A 15,368-nucleotide genomic window follows, 5' to 3' on the forward strand; every position below is an offset into this window, starting at 1 on the left:
CGAGAACGTACAGTCCCACAATTTGTGTCTCTCACTTTTCGTGTAATAAAGTAGGCCCTTGGCCCTCTTATCCCTTGAATTCCACTTCTGTGGATTCAACTAACCTCAGATTTTAAAAATCGGGGGAAAAAATGGTTTCATCTGTACCAAACACAAACTTTTTTCCTTGTAGTTATTCCCTAAACAATACAGTATAACCATTTGTATAGCATTTACACTGTATTACATACTATGAGTAATTCAGAGATTAAAGTATACAGAAAGATGTGCATAGATTATATGCAAATACTACACCATTTTATATAAGAAACTTGAGCATCCATGGATTTTGGTATCCAAGAGGGGTGGGGGGTGGGGGATGAGAAGCAGGTCCTGGAACCAATTCCCTAATACGGAGGGATGGCTGTATGAATTTTTTTTCCTATCAAACTCTTATTGTTAACAGTGGCAGAATATTCCAATGTATGTGTATGATGGTCATTTACTCTGTCTTAACTCCATTATTGGACAGTTGTTTCTGATTTTTCTCAATTACAAACACTGATATAATGAAAAACCTTACACATACATATTTGTATACTGTCCAAATTTACCTATACAATAAAATCCTAGCAGTGCAACTGCTGGATCAACAGAGTACATACATTTTAAATTCTGTTTTAGTGTAGCTATCCTCCAAAGAGGTCCTAGCAAAGTACAGTTTCACCAACGATGCAAGTTATTTATTTAAGGGCTATGCATTTACGTGAACCTTTCCTTATGAACTAATATTTTATTAGTCTCACTCTGCTGCCCAGGCTGGCTCACTGCATTTAGGTGAACCTTTCCTTATGAACTAGTATTTTATTAGTCTCGCTTTGTTGCCCAGGCTGGCTCACTGCAGCCTCAACTTCCCCAGCTCAACTGATCCTCCCACTTCAGCCTCCCACGTAACTGAAACTACAGGCATAAGCCACCACATCCAGCTAATTATTCTTTTTTTTTTCTTGAGGTGGAGTCTCACTCTGTCACCCCAGCTGGAGTGCAGTGGCACGATCTTTGCTCACTGCAACCTCTGCCTCCTGGGCTCAAACAATTCTCCTGCCTCAGCCTGCCAAGTAGCTGGGATTAAGGCATGGGCCATGATGTCCGGTTAATTTTTGTATTTTTAGTAGAGATGGGGTATCGCCATGTTGGCCAGGCTGGTCTCAAATTCCTGACCTCAGGTGATCCGCCTGCCTTGGCCTCCCAAAGTGCTGGGATTACAGGTATTAGCCACCATGCCAGGCCAAATATACACTCTCATACAAGGTGAGTGAGTGTTCAGTGGAGTTTCTCGTTAGGCGGGAAAAAATATTGAGGCATCAGGCCTTGTGGGATGGGCCTCAGCCATCAATCCAACTGTTAAGAGCCCTTTCTAAGCCCTTGAACTATAACACTGAATCCAGAACCTCTACTTAGTGAGCCCATATCAATAAATTCTGCCTGACCCAACTTAATGCTCCTTCCTCTATTATACTACGCTCCTAAGCTCCATTGCCACAAATACTCCTCCAGGCTCCTGACTACATAGTGGCAAAACTACACAATCTTTCGGAGTGTAGCATACCTTTCTCATGGATCACCTCACTCTCCGGGGCCTGCTGCCAACTACAGTCCAGTCACAGATCCACAAGAAAGAAGGATTACAGGGCAGATTATCAGAAAGACAGTACCGTGCAGAACAACTACCCAAAGGGAGGCCAATTACAGGTTTTTCAGGCAAACGGAGATTAAGTTCCTCTGAAAAGGGTTGGAAACGCTGCTTCTCTAGCAAAGGCAGCAGAGCCGCATTTAAGGATTGAAGGTTTCCAGTTTAAACAGACTGACCATATGCCTCCAGTCCAATTTTCAGGATTCCATTCCTACCAATCAATGATCTCACCCACAAATTGGGAATTACATTTGCATTTTTAGAGCAGTCACAGAAAACATCAGGTCCCTTGCATGCAACCTGAGCTAAAAATTCAAAAGCCTGAGCTCATCATTCTGTTTTATCTGGTTTGAACTTGGCTGAGCTGAACTATATTCCCCCGAATTTCCTTTCCTTTGTCTCCTTGCATGGCTCACAGAGATTCTGGTGCAGCAGGGAAAGGGTGCAGGAGATGAAGCAACCACCCCGCAGCCTGCACACACTGTTGCTGCTCATCTTCTGACTCACCCCATTCATATGAGGCAGTGCTTGGCCGAGAATCGCAGCTGCATCCACTCCACCTTCCTCTGGGTTCTCCTTAAGCTTCTCTGCTCCTGGGCTACATGTACCAAGGATCCAACTCTTACAGGCCACCCACCCAAGCAGGAACAAAGGCAACTAGAACTAGCATGGTTTCCATGTACCTTGCCTGTGGCCTCCTGTGTCATCTTCTTCCCCACTTCACATCTATCGTTCTTTCTCAAACGGCTGCCCTGTGGACTTCAAACTCCAGCATCAAGCACAAAGACAACAGCCTAATAGAAACTGCTTAGCCAGCTTCTACACTGTGTGAACTCAAGTCACTGTAACACATGCCCTAATACATACACAGACATATTCCATGTATGTTTTTCTTTATCCAACCTAGTGGTTTCATTTTTCTAAACCTTATGAGGTCCTGAAAAAAAAATTACAATTGCAAATCAACAAGGCCAGGTTCAGTGGCTCACGCCTGTAATCCTAGCACTTTGGGAGGCCAAGGCAGATGGATCACCTGAGGTCAGGAGTTTGAGACCAGCCTGACCAACATGGAGAAACCCCGTCTCTACTAAAAATACAAAATTAGCCGGTGTGGTGGTACATGCCTGTAGTCCCAGCTACTCAGGAGGCTGAGGCAGGAGAATCGCTTGATCCCAGGAGGCGGAGGTTGCAGTGAGCCAACAATGCACCACTGCACTCCAGCCTGGGCAACAAGAGCAAAACTCCCTCTCAAAATAAATAAATAAAAGTCAACAAACTGCTACTTAATAATCACTGTATGACAAATACCTGTGCAGCAGACAAGACATTTAACCAACTGGACAGCCTCAATTTCCTTATGATTTAATCCTAGCTACTGCACAGGGTAGCTTGAGTCCTCACAATTCAGACATTGAGCTAGATACCAGAAAAGTAATTACGGGCAAAAACAGGAACGGTTCTGCTTTCATGAAACTCAGCCTTTGTGGGAAAACTAAAATTAATTAAATCACACAAACTAATATAACACTGTAATTCTGATAAGCACCAAGAGGACTTGACTGCAGAAGGGTCAAGAAAAAACTTCAAGAACTTCAGACAGCCGGGCACGGTGGCTCATGCCTGTAATCCTAGCACTTTGGGAGGCTGAGGCAGGTAGATAGCTTGAGTCCAGGAGCTCGAGACCAGCCTGGGCAACAAGGCAAAATCCTGTCTCTACTAAAAATACCACAATAAACTAGCCAGGCACGGTGGCACATGCCATAGTCTCAGCTATTCAGGAGGCGGAGATGGGAAGATAACCTGAGCCCAGGGAGGTCGAGGCTGCAATGAGCCAAAACTGTGCCACTGCACTACAGCCTAAGCAATAGGAGTGAGACCTTGTTTCAAAAAAACAACTTCAGGCCGGGCACAGTGGCTCACACCTGTAATCTCAGCACTTTGGGAGGCAGAGGAGGGCAGATCACTTGAGGTCAGAAGACGGAAACCAGCCTGGCCAACACGGGGAAACCCTGTCTCTACTAAAAATACAAAAAATTAGCCGGGCGCGGTGGCAGGCGCCTGCAGTCCCAGCTACTCAGGAAGCTGAGGCAGAAGAATCGCTTTAACCGGGAGGTGGAGGTTGCAGTGAGCCGAGATCGCACCACTGCACTCCAGCCTGGGCGATAGACTCCATCTCAAAAAAAAAAAAAATTAGCCAGGCGTGGTGGCACACACCTGTAGTCCCAGCTACTTGAGAGACTGAGGACGGAGAATCGCTAGAACCTGGGAAGCGGAGGCTGCAGTGAGCTGAGATCGCACCACTGCACTCCAGCCTGGGCAACAGAGCAAGACTGTCTGGAAAAAGAAAAAAAAACTTCAGGCAACTGATGCTTGTTGGAGTGGGTGATGAATATCAGTATACTCCAATCTCTTTACCTTATGAAAATTTGCAAGCATGCACACAGAAAATTTCATTAAAAAGTGATGCTTGAGCCAAACTCTAAAGACCAAGAATAACTGTTAACAAAGAAAGGCATTCCAGGCAGAAGAAAAGAACAAGTGCCAAGATTCCTGGTGGAGAAGATGGAGGAGAAGATTCCAGGAGAATGAAGGAGGCCCCATACAGCTGGAGCAAAGAAAGCAAGGGGGAAAATAGTAGAAGATGAGGCTGAGGCCCAAAAGTAATTAGTCATGCACCACCTAATGACGTTTCTGTCAACAACAGACCCATAAATCAGTGGATCCATATCATGAGGCTGTTTTAAGCTAAGTGTTATTTAAAAAGACAAAAAGTTAAAAAAAAAAAAAGTTAAAAAACTTGTTAAAAACTTACAGTAAGCTAGAGTTAATTACTGAAGAAACTGTTTTTATAACTTCAGTGTAGACTAACTGTAGTGTAGACTAACCGTAGTGTTTACATACAGTCTACGGTACTTAACAGTAATATTCTAGGCCTTCACATTCACTCATCACTCACTCACAGACTCAACCCAGTGCAACTTCCAGTCCTGCCAGCTCCATTCTTGCTAAGCGCACTACACAGGCATTCCATTTATTTTTTATACTATGTTTCTACTGTACTTTCTCTGTGCTTAGGTATGTTTAGATATATAAATACTTACCACTGTGTTCCAACAGTCTCTAGTATTCAGTTCAGTCACATAATGTACAGGTTTGTAGCCTAGGAGCATTAAGCCATACTACATAGCCTAGCTGCCAGTAGGTTGTCCCATATAGGTCTCTGTAAGTACACTCTATGAGGTACACAATGAGGTTCTCTGAACGTAACCCCATTGTTAAGGGATGTAAAACTATATGTACACCAAATATATGTGTACTCTTGAGGCTACTTTATAAACTTTTGTCCTTAAGGCACTGGAAAGCCATTCGGAGTTTTTTTTGTTTTGTTTTGTTTTCTGACATGGAGTCTCACTCTGTTGACCAGTCTGGAGAGCAGGGGCGTGATCTCAGCTCACTGCAGCCTCCACCTCCCAGGTTCAAGCAATTCTCCTGCCTCAGCCTCCTGAGTAGCTGGGATTATAGGCAAGCACTACCATGCCTGGCTAATTTTTGTATTTTTAGGAGATGGAGTTTCACCATGTTGGCCAGGCTGGTCTCAAACTTCTGGCTTCAGGTAATCCGCCCACCTCCGCCTCCCAAAGTGCTGGCATTACAGGTGTGACCCACCATGCCTGCTCGGCCACCATTTAGAGTTTTAAGTAAAAGGCTGACATGGTAAGATCTGCCTTTTAAAATGTAATTGTTTTTTTGAGATGGAGTCTCACTCTGTCACCCAGGCTGGAGTAAAACAGCGTGATCTCGGCTCACTGCAAGCTCCGCCTCCCAAGGTTCAAGTGATTCTCATTAGGAGTAGCTGGGATTACAGGCGCATGCCACCATCCCTGGCTAATTTTTGTATTCTTAGTAGAGACGGATTTTTGTTGTTGTTGTTGTTTTTGAGATGGAGTCTCCCTCTGTCGCCCAGGCTGGAGTGCAGTGGGGCAATCTCAGCTCAGCTCACTGCAGTCTCTGCCTCCCGGTTTAAGCGATTCTCTTGCCTCAGCCTCCCGAGTAGCTGGGATTACAGGCACGCGCCACCACGTCCGGCTAATTTTTGTATTTTTAGTAGAGATGGGGTATCACCATGTTGGTCAGGCTGTTCTCGAACTCCTGACCTCATGATCCACCCACCTCAGCCTCCCAAAGTGCTGGGATTACAGGCATGAGCCACCACGCCGCCCAGCCTGAAAATGTTATTTTTTAAGGCTGTATTGGTGCCTGACGCCTGTAATCCCAAGATTTTGGGAAGCCCAGGTGAAAGGACTGCTTGGGGTCAGGAGTTCAAGATCATCCTGGGCAACACTGTGAGACCTCATCTCTACAAAAAAAAAGTTTTAAAAAGAAAATGTAACTGTTTTGCCACTAACAAAATCACAAATGTGTTTACCTTTCACCCCACAATCTATCTTAAAGCTGTAAGTGCACAAATACGAAACATTATACCCACAAGGTTATTCATTGCTGCAATATTTATAACAGCCAAGAGAACATAAACAACCCAAATGTTCATCAGTAGGAGATGAGTTGCAAGCACAAAAGAATGCACTTCTATGAAGCGATCTCCGGAATATATAAAAATAAAGCAGAGCAGTGTGCATAGAATGCTGCCTATTGTGTAAGAAAGGGACATAAAAATATACACATACACTTACATTTGCAAAAATGAAATATCAGAAGAATAAAGCAGAAACAACTGGGGCAGGAGAGAAATCAGTGGAGGGACAGAATTAAAATGAAGCTGTGAACATAACTTTTTAACACAGATCGGATTTTTTAACTACATAAATGTTCACATAAATGTTCTACATGTTAAAAAATACATTAAATGAAAAACTAAAGCAATTCTTAAAGGAAGAATTTCAGGCAAACAAACCAAATTCATTATCAAACACAAAATCAGAGAAATGCTTTTCAAACAGCCTTACAAATCAGAATGTCAACTGTACATGCTTATATGGATACATTTTAAGAACAAAAAGAACCATAACCAAACATAAATCTAGAGTTGCTTGTTATTAGTGTTATTTTCAAACTACTACATTCTTACTATAAGATAATGCAATTACATTAATGCTGCTAAGAATGTAAATTTTCAACGTTAGGAAAAAAAGGATAAGCTCATAGTAAAAACTCTGTGATGTTCAATTCGAACTGGAAATACAAATATAAAAATCAAAATCTGTATGTTTCCCGTGGCTGTCCTATAAAAGCATGGGCATCCTAACAGTAAGAACATATAACAATTTAGATTTTTGTATCTAAATTCTACTCCTCAATAAAACAAGCTGCAAGAAACGGCTGATAGGTATTTGGCAGGAAAAGCACAAAGTGAACCTCAGACTTCTCGTGTCAGAAAGCAAGAAAAGCTTCAGAGATTACGTGTCACGTCAAAGCAAAGAGAACTAGGTTGAAAGGACCTCAACACGTCCAAGTTGTGACAAGTTACGGAAAAACATGAGTATTTGATTAAAACATATTGGATAAAGCCAGATGTGGTGGCTCGCGCCTATAATCCCAGCACTTTGGGAGGCTGAGGTGGGAGGATTACTTGAGATCAGGAGTTTGAGACCAGGTGGACCTACAAGGTAAAACCCCGTCTTACTAAAAACACAAAAAATTAGCCAGGTATGGTGGTGCATGCCTGTAATCCCAGCTGCTTGGGAGGCTGAGCCAGGAGTATAGCTTGAACCCAGGAGGCGGAGGTTATAGTAAGCCAAGGTCCCACCACTGCACTCCAGCCTGGGTGACAGAGCAAGACTCTTTCTCAAAACTAAAAACACAAAAACACACACTGCATGCATAAAAACTCATGGGTCTACAATGATGCTCAAGAGAGAAAGAAAAAAGAAAGTAATTCAAACCCCTACCTCCAAAAAAAAAAAAAAAAAATCAGGCCAGGCGAGGTAACTGACACCTGTAATCCCAGCACTTTGGGAGGCCGAGGTGGGCGCATCACGATGTCAAGACATCGAGGCCATCCTGACCAACATGGTAAAACCCCCATCCATACTAAAAATACAAAAATTAGCTGGGTGTGGTGGCGCACGCCCGTAGACCCAGCTATTAAGAGGCTGAGGCAGGAGAATCGCTTGAATCCAGGAGGCGGAGGTTGCAGTGAGCCAAGATTGCTCCACTGTACTCCAGCCTGGCAACAGAGCGAGATTTCGCCTCAAAAAAAAAAAAACCCCAAAGTACGAAAAAGGACATCCTTTTCTCTCCTTGTGGCCTGTGTCAGGTTAAGTAATAGTAACTCACACATATGATGTGTTAAATAATTTAAAGACAGGCCCAAGCATAAACAACTGCAAAGAAACATAATCTAGTTTTTAAAAAAAATCTGCCTATTTTGTTAACATGCTACTATAATCTAACATCTCAAATGGTATAAAGATGCCTTACTAGTCTTTTCACCTATTCTCTCAACCTTTGGATAAAATATTCACATTGAATAAATCCTTCCTCCTCCCCTCCCTTCAGGGGAAAAAAAAAAAAAAAGCACATTTAACATAACATTAAATATTCTGAGTTCAGACCAATACCCCATGTCTCAAATGACTTCACCAGCTTCTCTAACAGACTAGACTCTGGAGATTAAAGATCCTACGCAGGCAAATTCCTCTAACTCACCTTTCAAACTGTTCTAAAACACAGGTCCAATCCTGTCCCTGCCTTTCAATGGCTTCCCCCACCTATAAATTCAACACCAACCACCTTAATGTTATATGCAGAATTTAAAATGTGGCCCCCAAATTCACCCCTAGACAGATCAGCCATAGGAAAAAAACTACAGGTGGTGTAGGCAGTGGTGACATCATGATCAATATCAACTGGGCATTTACTGTATACCAGCAGCCTACGAATCACTTTACTTCATTTAAGCTCACCCCAATGAGGTAGGTGTTCTCGGCCCCTGCTATACGTAAACACACTCACAAAAGAGGATAGAAGATAGATAGTAGGTAAGTAGGAAGGAAATAGAAAAAGAAAGATGAGGGAGGGAGGGAGGGAGGAAGGAAGGAAAAAGATTAGAGAACAGAAGAGAAGAGAAAAGAAGGGGCTAACTTTTGGCTGGGATTGAAATCCCCGATGGCCTCTTTAACTCCTAGCCTCTGCCTCTGCTTTCCTGTCCATCCAGACGTCTTTCTCTCCCATTCTGATATTCTGTAGAATCACCTTCTCTTCCCAGATACCCTTCAGCACAGAATTCCCTCATTATATGCATGTGTATCTCCTCTATCAGACTATAAAGTCTGTAAGGATACATCTGTGTTTATATATTTAGCCAAACACGACTTGCTCTATAAAGGATTTATGTCAATTTTAAGGTCATGAATAGGTTCCCAGTAAAGGTGTAATTTACAATTAAATTGGACTGAATACTGATGCACAACTAAGCCAACTGTTTACTTCACATTAAAAAAAATGCTAACAATGGCCAGGCGCGGTGGCTCAAGCCTGTAATCCCAGCACTTTGGGAGGCCGAGACGGGCGGATCACGAGGTCAGGAGATCAAGACCATCGTGGCTAACATGGCGAAACCCCGTCTCTACTACAAATACAAAAAACTAGCCGGGCGACATGGCGAGCGCCTGTAGTCCCAGCTACTCAGGAGGCTGAGGCAGGAGAATGGCCTGAACCCAGGAGTCGGAGCTTGCAGTGAGCTGAGATCCGGCCACTGCACTCCAGCCTGGGTGGCAGAGCGAGACTCCGTCTCAAAAAAAAAAAAATGCTAACAACTACAGCAAAGTTCAAAAGCAAAAAGGAGAAGGAAATCAACATCTACTGGCGTCAGCTGCTGTATTTCAGGAACTGTACTGAAACCTCTATAAATCCATTTCACGTAATTCTCAGAAGAGACTTACACCATAGATTTTATCCCAGTTTATAGTTAAGAAATTGAAGGTTTTAAAAGGCTTTGCGGGTTGGCTCTTTCACCATTATTTGCTGGAGTTTGGGTTTGCAGGCTTTCTGGATCATAGATTTCTTTCCAGGCTACCTTGCAGCAATTTGTGAACTGGCATCACTTTCCGCTGGGTCCCAAAGATCCAGGAAGAGCTTAGTGCTATTGACTAGACCTCGGATGGACCCACCACAAAAGTTTAACCCAACCTTGACCCCAGAATCTTCACAAATGCTCATTGAAGAAAATTCCCAGGACCACTCAGGGGCCTTTCTTCTGCTCAGATATGTCAATAAAGAACTTCAGTAACATGACTTTCAACCCTAGGACCTTCCCTTCTACCAGAAGCTTCATTCCAAAAACTGGATACGAGAGAAACGCCCTTCCAGGACATCAGAGATGGCTTGCCTTAGGAGTAGAAGAAAGAATACTGCTATCTATGCAGAAAGAAAGTATGGTAAAATTGAGATACCTGTTACTCAACAGATGCTCTTGGCTTGAAAAACAACTAGACACCGGGCCAAAGGGAGAATTCAGAATGAATCAAGAAGGGAACCATTCAAATGAGCTGCAGTTTCTGTATCACAGATAGCCTGAGAATGCTAGAACAGGGAATCATGACACCAAGCCAATTCAACCATAAACTGTCATTCTTGTACTTTTTTTCTTGCTGATAATTTTATGCATTCGGTTGAGAAACCTACTCTATGCTAGAACAGCCTGTATACCAGTAATTTTGATGAAGAGTTGTGATTTTTTTTGGTGTATTTTCATTTCTGCCATGATACCAGTAATTTATAAGAGATCCATGTAGCTTGAAAGTATTTGAGTAACTTCTACATACTTTAGCTCTCCTCTCTGATGTGACCCAAAGAGCCAGTAGGTCCTAAATGTCCTTTGTGTGTCAGAAGCCTGAAGTCAGTGAGATGAAGCCCAACATCAAGAATTTAAGTAAAGCAACTTGTGGGGCAAGAATGTAAAGAAAACACTGAGTAGTTTGGCAAGAGTATAATTATTGAATTTTCTGGTTTTCAAAAATGTGAACTCCAATAAAAGGATCTTCAATGTGCTATTTTTGCAATTTTCAGTAACAAATAAATGTGTGTATAGAGAAAATAAAACTGACATATTCGAGTAGCTTTAAAAAAAACCTTTTTTTAAAAACAAGGCTGCATGATGAATCAGTTATGTGGCTTTGGACCAGTAAGGAGTCAATTTCAACCCAGATTGTTCTGACTTGGAAGGCCATTGTGACTCCATGTCAAACTCCAGACTACACTGTTTTCACAATACCATAATATCTTCTAAACTGAACAAAATACTTGCACGAAATAGTTGATTCTCTTCTTCCAGTTTCTTTTCATTCATGGAAAGGGAAAGAAGACACATTAAATTAAACGTCCAGCAAATGTAAATACAGTATTAACATTTAAATGCTTTCTCAGCAAATTATTTTAAAGGATAAACCAAAAGAATTGTATATCGAACATACTAGAAAAAAGATGCTAGCAATTAAGGAGTGCAACCAGTAACGCTATAACTAAGTGCAATCAGGTAAGTCACTCGGAAGTGAAAACCACCTAAATTTCTGGCAATAAAAACCAAATTAATAACTCTCATCAATATGATAGCCAAATTTGAGACACTACCCACAAAATGCAGAGGGGCACACATTAGCCACATCAATATTGTGATCCCTCAGTTCACAAGGCAGACATACAATTATCTGAGATACACTGTAAGGACACCAACGACCAACATAGGGCATCGCAATGGCTGTTCCAGGGAACATCCATTTTCACTGTTCCCTGGATTTCAGGCATAAAAAGATGACTGAAGACATATACTGGCCCTTTTGCCTTGACCCAATTCATAACCATTGTTATAAAAGTAACCATTTCGCTACTCAAAAAATTATAAAGAGATTCTGTTTTTCGTAAGAATCTACGATCTACTAGCATACACATACTGTACCTTAATATGTAATTATCAAATCTGATAACGAACGTTCTGCAAATTACCAGCTACTACAGTATTTTGGTGTTTGCCTTTTAACTAAAGCTGAGGGGGGGAGTAAGGAGGTTGGAAGAATACTCATTTTACTTGCCCTTTCCAAAATTTCACTCCAAAAGAGTGTTTAAAAACTCAGTATGCCCAGATATAAATCTCCAAGCTTAATTTTCACTGCTTAACAAAAGCGATATAGAAAGCCATTACTGTACCCTCCATCAATCCTTTCGGATTGCATAGAATTCCTTCCAGAAAATTCCAATAGAAAAAAAGTTAGACAGGTATTTGCGTGTTGGTGCGTAAGCCGTCTTTGGCATACGTCACGTAGCGTGAAATCCTTTAAGACGTTTAAATGTTCCTGGTATTGTTTTGTGATGAACGTGATAAAATAGTCAATCCATATTTACCAAGAGTAAAAACACTTCCACCACGCACGGAAAATCTCTCCAAAACACAAAATCTGATTCAAAAATTATAAATTAAAAGGGAATAAATGTAAAAGCAAATGCATAAACAAACTTCAAAATGCATATGCGATGACATTACTGAAGCCATTACTCAAAACGAACCTCTGTAAAATCGAGAACGCACAATCAATGCAATAAGATGCTCGAGAATGCCAAACCCGAGGCGCTGCGCAGTTCCCGCATCGCACAATTCATTTCAACACATTCCTTGACGAATACATCCAAGGTCACTCACGATGGAGAGGAAAGTGCCTGTCTCTCTCCAGAGCACGCAACCCGTTCGCCGCGCCCCCACGGAGGGCTGCGAGGAGACGGGCGCATCAGGAAAGGGGCTGCGCGGGCGCGAGGACTGGCCGGTGGGCGTTCCGGCGCCGCGGAAACCCGCGCATCCGCAGAGCCTGCAACTTGCAAGGTCCGCGGCCATCCCCCCGGGCCTGGGAGGGGTGGCCCGAGGGCAGGCCCGCGTCCCCGGGGTGACCCGACCCGCCGCGCCGGGGTCCCGCCCCTCCCCCCGCCCCGCCCCCGTCGCCGGCCCGGGATTATGCAACTCTCCACCTCCCAGCCCGCATTCTGGCGCAGCGCCCCCTCCCCGCGCCCGACTGCGCAGCGCCGCCGCCCCCTGCCCGCGGGCCTCCCTGCCCGGCTCCAAACAAAGCGCGCGCTAAGGGGCCGGCGGCGGCCGGGGAACTGGGGACGGGAGGGTGGCGGCCATGTTGGCGGGGGGCGGCGGAGATGGGGGGACTGAGGAGTGGGGGCCGGCGAACAAAGGAGCGCGCGCCCGCCCGGAGGCCCAGGCCCGCCCCGCCAGGGTCCCCGCCGTGGCCCGGCCGGCAGGGGGCGCTGTGCGGGCGCCGCCCGCTGGACAATGCTCCGCCGGGCCCCGCGCGGGCCGCGCTCACCTGCGCCCCCGGGCAGGCCGCCGCACCCCTGGCCCGCCGGCAGCCCGCACCCGCTCACGACCCACGCCCGCCCTGCGCGGGCCTCACCTGCTGGCCGCCTAAGCTGCAGTCCACAGGCCCACAGGTTCCGCCGTCGCTCGTTCGCGCTCCCGCCGGCCCCAGCCCGAGCCAGACGGCGCCTCCCCGCCCCCGCTCCCTCGCCGCGGACGCCGCCCGCCCCCCAGCAGCCAGGGCGCAGGCGCACTGCGCCCGCCGAACTGCGACGGCCGCGCCGCCCCGGCGCCTGGCGCCGACGGCCGACTGCGCAGGCGCAGTGGGGCGGGGCGGGGCCGGCGGGGGCGGGGCCCCGTCCCTCTCACCTGGCTGGCAGCAGGGCGGGGCACGAGACCGGGAATGCCAGGTGCGCGAGGTGAATGGGCGGTGGCAGGCGCGCGGAGCCCAGGCGCCTGAGGGGGCGCAACTTCTCCCGGAAGGCACGCAGCCTCAGAAGGACTTCGTTTTTGCGCAGTAGAACGTTGAAGAAAGAACAAGCCCCCTTTGTCCTGGGACGTAAGCCGCAAGTGGTCCTGAGTAGTGCACACCGCGAAGACTGAGGAAGCTGGATCACAGGGCTGGGCCGTGAGCCCTGAACCTTGGAGAACGCCGCATTACTGCTCCAGCGCGCCCGTTCAGGACCGCGGGACGCGAGCCCTTTAAAAGGATGGATTTGCTTCCTGTGACTCCCTAGAAGAGACGTCTTCACCACCGCACTGCGTAGAGGCCGGCGTCGTCGTCCGCTCACCTCGCTTGCTGCCTCCCCGCACAAAGCCCAGCTCAGGTAGCTCAGGTTAGCTGGAGCCCCGGAGCCTCACCTACAAATACCTGGCCTGGCCTAGGTTGTGTGGGGACGGGATGTGGCTTCTGCAAGCCCAGAAACCTGTTTCCACTCCCCCACCAGAAATGGAAGTCACGCAGCTCCACTCGCAAGGTTAGGAGCCAAAAATTCCCATGATCGCACGCGAATTCATTTGACTTCCGTTTCAGTTAAGATGCCTTTTCAGCATTTTGTTGCTTGTTTGCAGGAGAAGGGAGAGAGGTAGCGTCAAGAATAGTTTTTACTCTTGCAGAGTCGAGTGCAGGACTTGAAGGCTGAGTTCAGGCGCTCTGCCCTCCCCGCCAGCCCCGAGTCCTGGAGCAGGTCACTGACCCGGTTCCTCGAGTGCGACAGCGCAGCCTCATCGTAGTAAACCGCCTCCCAAAGCGTTGTCAGATCAAATTTCAGAACATGTTATTGGAAAGCACCTTAAACACTCTAAACTGCAGCACAGTTATTAGTTAGCAATACTCTTTGGGGTTTGACTGGCACCTTTTCTTCCAAATAAGATTGATAGATGCCTACTCAAACAAATTGGAGTGCTTGTCTCAGATGACACACTTGGCAGGCATGGGACGTTCACAGGCCAACTAGAGGGCTAATTTCAATACTGAGATATAAAAGTGTATTGCTGTACTTACAAGTTCCCAAGTGTTGAGAAATTACTCACTCATTTGTGTATTGTCTTTTTTGTGTGTTTGTTTAGACTGAGTTTCGCTCTATTCCCAAGGCTATAGTGCAGTGGCATGATCTCGGCCCACTGCAACCTCTGCTTCTTGGGTTCAAGCAATCCTCATACCTCAGCCTCCCGAGTAGCTGGGATTACAGGCGCGCACCACCATATCCAGCTAATTTTTAAAAATATTTTTAGTAGAGACGGTATTTCGCCATGTTGGCCAGGCTGGTCTCAAACTCCTGGCCTCAAGCAATCCGCTGGCCTCAGCCTCCTAAAGTGCTAGGATTACAGGCGTGAGCCACCGCTCCGGGCCTGTTTAATGTCTTATAGTGGGATTATCTCAGAAACAGGGATGGGAAGAAGGTAGGTGCCAAAAAGTCTGCTGGTTGGAAGATTTCATCTCGTTGGTGAGACCCCTGGGTTTCTCCACCTCAGCACTGTTGGCTTTTGGGATGGGGTAATCCTTTCGTGTGGGGTCGGTTCCATGCTTTGTAGGATGTTTTACGGCATCCCTGGCCTCCACCCACTAGATGCTAGTAGCACACACGCTCCTCCAAAATTTACAGAAAACGTCTTCAAAGTCAAATATGTTGCCCTACCTCCATCTCCATCCCCCAACCCCTCATTTAAAATGTGCCACTAGTAATGATCACATTGGGAGCTGTTGAGAATACACAGGACTGTGGCTTACACCTGTAATCCCAACACTTTGGGAGACTGAGGCTGGAGGATGGCTTGAGCCCAGGAGTTCGGGACCAGCCTGGGCAACATAGCAAGACCTCAACTCTAAATTAAAATAAATAAAATTTTAAAAAATTTTACAAAGGCCAAGAACAGTGGCTCACACCTGTA

The 15,368-nt window shown here is 45.8% G+C and overlaps 1 protein-coding gene across 5 annotated transcripts in view; it reads right to left on the reverse strand.

The window, feature by feature from the left end:
- Positions 1–13,287, reverse strand: part of SPIN1 (spindlin 1) — a 95,800-nt gene extending 82,513 nt beyond the window's left edge. For 2 of the 5 annotated variants that reach the window (XR_003306981.2, XM_026448551.2), the window contains exon 1: positions 13,075–13,287. The gene's annotated coding sequence lies outside the window, so the exon portion shown is untranslated. The remainder of the gene's footprint in view (positions 1–13,074) is intronic. The other 3 variants (XM_026448552.1, XM_026448553.1, XM_026448554.1) reach the window with 2 other exon arrangements.
- Between the last annotated feature and the right edge of the window lie 2,081 nt (positions 13,288–15,368).

This window comes from Piliocolobus tephrosceles, chromosome 14 (genome assembly GCF_002776525.5).
Source record: "Piliocolobus tephrosceles isolate RC106 chromosome 14, ASM277652v3, whole genome shotgun sequence".
NCBI classification, from domain to species: Eukaryota; Metazoa; Chordata; class Mammalia; order Primates; family Cercopithecidae; genus Piliocolobus; species Piliocolobus tephrosceles.